This window comes from Herpailurus yagouaroundi, unplaced genomic scaffold (assembly GCF_014898765.1).
Source record: "Herpailurus yagouaroundi ecotype Mexico unplaced genomic scaffold, PumYag 254, whole genome shotgun sequence".
NCBI lineage: Eukaryota > Metazoa > Chordata > Mammalia > Carnivora > Felidae > Herpailurus > Herpailurus yagouaroundi.
In genome coordinates, this window is record NW_024412471.1 from 2966600 (window position 1) to 2971944 (window position 5345).

Here is a 5345-nt window from a genome sequence, read left to right on the forward strand (position 1 = left end):
TTCTGTTGCCTGTCATTTTTTTTTTAACAAATCAAAATCACAAAACTGTCTCCAGCTAAAAGGAAACTCAGTATGTCCACTATATTTACATCCCAGAGTGATATCAACAAAGTCCAGGTGCATCACTTCGTTCCAAAATTAAATGTTATTGAGGGGCGCCTGGCTGGCTCAGTCCAAAGAGTGTACGATTCTTGATTTTGGGGTCCTGAGTTCGAGCACCCTGTTGGGTGTGTAGAGGTTACTTAAAATATTAACAATTTAAAGGTTATTGAGTACCTGGTGTTAGGTACAAAAACTACATCGTGTTTCACACTCTGGGAACTGAGATAACTCAGGCAAAAATTCTGCCTTCACAGGCATCTGTAAAGTCTGTAAGTAGAGCAGCAGTCTCACATGCCTAATTGTTGGGGACCCAAAGAAACAATGGTATAATCTCTGCCAGAGAAGGATCCTGAGAGTTTGCTGTTCACCCTTATATTTCCCGTACAGGTCTAGCAGAAGTTCCATCCTAGAGGTCTCTGTTTAGAATACACAGGGAGAAACAGAGTATCTACATGGAACTGGTAGGTTTCAGATAACTCCGCTCTCATTTGGGCTTTTGTTTGTTTTTCCTGAAAAATTCCTTATATTTGAAAATAAGTACCCATTGACTTGTCTTTTGCAAGCAGCTATAAAAGCAGGACATCTTATTCTGAAGCTTTGAAACACATAAAGTAGCCTTAAACTTACTAGATTTCCAGGCTAGAAGGCTGATTTGTGTAAGAAGGACAAACCCTGGGTGGCAGTGTCACAGATCAGGAATTCTACGTTCTCTCTTATCTGGCAAGAGAACGAATGCAGAAATGAAAACGAGAGAGGCAAATGTCTGGGAGGAGACAAGAGCCCCAAACGGGGATTTCCTCTCTGTATTGAGCTCTCAAGATTTTACATGTGGTGAATGTGCAGAAGGAAACCATCACATAGTAACCATTAACCTGTGTTACATGTAAGAAGCAAAGGGTCTGGGGGGCAAGTGGCGTTTCAAGTTGTGATCAAAGCACTATAAGATACTAGTGCCAGATGGAAAGTAGTTTCCTGTAGGGGATATAACTAATTAGCCGTCTTCTTTAAGATTGATGGAGCATGCACCTTTAAGGATAGCAAGTTACTCGTGATCCCATTATAATATCTCGGTAGCTAACCTTGGGTGCTTTGGCCTGTGGAGGCAGCTTTCCACCCTAAGCCTTTTTAACCCATTTATCTAGGTGTAAGGAATTCTTGAACTTCCTTCCCATGTGGCAGGAAAGGATCCTTTAGATAGGTGTGTACAGCAGACTAGTGACTTACATTTTCTTGTACCAGTAGTATTGAGGACTGTCACACCCTTCTGTAAGGGGGAGTCCAGGACTCAGCCGTTCAGTCTCCCATGTTTTACAGTCCATTTCCTTCAAAATTATTCACATTGAAACATTTCAAACCTACAGAAAAGTTGGAAGAATACAACTAACACCTGTATTCTGTTCATCTGAATTCAACAATTAACATTCATTTGCTTTTTCTGTCTACATGCACCCATACCTGCATTCCTATTGCTTTAGTAAATGTAAGCCCACTTCGCGCCTAAATACTTCGGCATGTATTTCCTGATATTAAGGGCATTATCCTATACAACAATAATACAATTCAATTATCAAATCTAAGTACAATATTAATCCAGTGATGTTACCTAATATATGCTGCAGATATAATTTTCCCTTTGTTTAAAAAATGTTCTATCTATATAAACATGTATGTGTATACATACAGATGCATTTAACATCTGTGTCTATATCATGTAAATATGAGAGAGAGATTAAGGATTAAGAGTGTGTATTGTGGTACTGATATTTCCCCAGGATCTAATAAAAGTTCCTAAATTGCACTTCCATCCTTCCTACCTGGAACTGTCCCCCGATGTCTTTGTTTTTGTTGTTTTTTTAAATTTTATTTTTTATTTTTTTAAATTTACATCCAAATTAGTTAGCATATAGTGCAACAATGATTTCAGGAGTAGATTCCTTAGTGCCCCTTCCCCATTTAGCCCATCCCCCCTCCCACAACCCCTCCAGTAACCCTCAGTATCTTCTCCATATTTATGAGTCTTCTGTTTTGTCCCCCTCCCTGTTTTTGTATTTTTGTTTCCCTTCCCTTATGTGTTCATCTGTTTTGTCTCTTAAAGTCCTCATATCAGTAAAGTCATATGATTTTTGTCTTTCTCTAATTTCACTTAGCATAATACCCTCCAGTTCCATCCACATAGTAGCAAATGGCAAGATTTCATTCTTTTTGATTGCCAAGTAATACTCCATTGTATATATATACACCACTTCTTCTTTATCCATTCATCCATCAATGGACATTTGGGCTCTTTCCATATTTTGGCTGCTATAAACATGGGGGTACATGTGTCCCTTTGAAACAGCACACCCATATCCCATGGATAAATACCTAGTAGTGCAATTGCTGGGTCATAGGGTAGTTCTATTTTTAGTTTTTTGAGGAACCTCCATACTGTTTTCCAGAATGGCTGCACCAGCTTGCATTCCCATGTTTTTGTTGTTTCTGATGGCATTCCATTTTTGAAGAGGACAGCCTAGTTATCTTGCTCAATATCCTACCTTCCGATCAAACAACATTTCTGAAAAGAACAACACATTAAGTATTTGTGTTTTCTATAGCCTCCTGTCCAGAAGTAAGCTAAGAACAAAACAACAAAATGTGAATACTCTTACAGAGGAAATATGAAAGGAAATGCATCTGCCAGCAGGGTGAGCACTCTGTGTTCTGGCAGCAGTAACCTCGGCTCTGATCCAAAACTGTAGCGTCTGGTGTCTGTCTGAACAGCAACTGACTCATCTTTCAGTTCGCTTTCAATCCCCAGCACTGGCTGTGACCCTGTTTTGCCACCAGGGATTTACCACTGACTCGTGGTCAGAAGGCAAAGAAAACCCACCCACAGTAAACACTCCTAGAGCCAGGTGTGTGGGACACCTGGCTGTGCCTCCACGTCTGCGCATGTGCAGAAGCTACTACAAAATGCTTCCTCTCAGGGAGTCTTGTCTGTCATTTCCGTTGATGAAATGGTGCTGTTGTAGCTGTTTTTCTGGTTGAGATATTTAAAATTACGGGGGCTTTTTAGGAGAAATGAGGATGAGCTTCGAGTGTTTTAATTAAAATCCAAACTCCTTGCCATAGGTCTCTATGTCTCCATTCCCCATCAATATGGACACTGTTTTTTTTTTTTTTTATGTCTATTTTTGAGAAAGAGAGAGAGAGCACAGGCGGGCAAGGGGCAGAGAGAAAGGGAGACACAGAATCTGAGGCAGGCTCCAAGCTGTCAGCAAAGAGCTCATCGTGGGGCTCAAACTCACGAACGGTGAGATCATGACCTGAGCTGAAGTCGGACGCTTAACTGACTGAGCCACCCAGGCACCCTATATAGGTACTAGTTCTAACACCATTTATTGAACCTATTTCCTTCCCTCATTAACTATTTTTTTATGAAAACCAGTTGACCAAGTAGATGTCAATTTCAGGGCTCTCAGTTCAGCCTATTTGTGTACCCTGCTGCCACTAGCACATTGCCTCGCCTACCATAACTTCTCCTAAGTCCTAAATCAGGTAGCACAGGTCCTCTAGTTCTGCTCTTCTTTTTCAACAGCTCAATTCTGAAAAAAATGTAAAACTCTATGTAACAATCACACAGATTAAGATGTGCTGGCATTTCATTCCTCTCATTTCATTGTAGGACACATGCCCTCCTATGCACTGGTTGACTCTCGTGGTCAAAGATTCTCTATCGGACCCTCTGGGAAGAATAAATCTGTTGTCTGCAGTCTGAGGAAGAGGCTAAGTGTCTACAACACTCAGCAGAGTCTGGATTTTTCCTGAACAAAAAAAAATTTAGATCACTTTTCTGGCCTTTGATTTTAGGAACCGTTTACTATGAAATAAAGCCTTGTGTTATTTACACTTTTTCTTTCTAGGAACATAGGGGCCTACGGAAGATCTCTAATTGGCTAACCTGAGTGTGAGATCTGATGTTGCAAATTGGAGATTTAAGAGAAGACTTGACTTTTGGGGCGCCTGGGTGTCTCAGTTGATTAAGCGTCCAACTTCGGCTCAGGTCATGATCTCATGGTTCGTGGGTGCTGACAGCTCAGAGCCTAGAGCCTGCTTCTGATTCTGTGTCTTTCTTTCTGCCCCTCCACCTCTTGTGCTCTCTCCTTCTCTCAAATATAAATATGCATTAAAAATTAAAAAAAAAAAAGAGGACTTTTTTCTAAATATAAGAGGATGAAAGAGAGGCAAACATGCTGAGTGGAAAGAATAGTCTGGAATCAAAACACTAACGTTAGGATTTGGCACTGAATGTCAGATTTTGAGAAAGTGAGAGACTAGACTAAGAAAGAAAAAAAAGATCTAGGAAAAAGAGATCTTTTCCTTAGTGGAAACAACAGATAATTAGGGTCCCTTTTATGACAGTGTTCATTTGCTAATATATAATTCTTCTTTTCCATCTTTGTAAATGTGATACTGTTGAGCTTAGTGTGTTTTTCTGGAATGTATATGTTTATTTTTTAAGTAAGCTGTACACCCAACATGGGACTTGAACTCATGACCTTGAGATCGAGAGTGCCAGGCCCTACTGACTGTTAGGTGCCCCTGGAATGTATATTTTTTAAAAAATGACTATTATACTTCAAATATTCATCTGTGAACGTCCTAACCTCATACATGGCCCTATCTACTGTACATTGAGAGTAAAATGGGTCCCACCTGGGAATGTACCTGGGAAAGTGCAATTAAAATTAAGGAGAGGGGTTGTGAGGGTATCAAGAATGATAGCTTTCCTTAATGTAGCAGTTTTCCTACTTCCTTCCTCCCTCTCTTCCTCCCTTCAAAAGTTTAAGTAATTGCTACACTCACCCCGGGGCTCGAACTTGACCTGGAGATCAAGAATCACATGCTCCTTCAACTGAGCCAGCCAGGGGCCTCCTTTCTTTAAGTAAGGGCAAATGAAAAAAGTATTCAGTTGCACCCTTGGAATCCATAGAAATCCTGGCTAAGGAAGTTCAAGGCAAGATTGGGGATTGCCTACTCACTGGTAGCCTGACCAAGGCTGTCCATCTGTTTACTTTGGCAAGGAGACTCAACTCACTTTCACCAGACATGGGAAGACAGGGATTCAGATGAGGTTGATTTATGGTAACTTTAGGTCCTGACATCTCATAGGCTTTCTTCCCTTCTAACAGGAGGGAATGGCTGCCTTTCATTCTGGCCAGGACTCTTTTGGGGCCCTTCGTGGACATGTCCAAGGTAGCAGC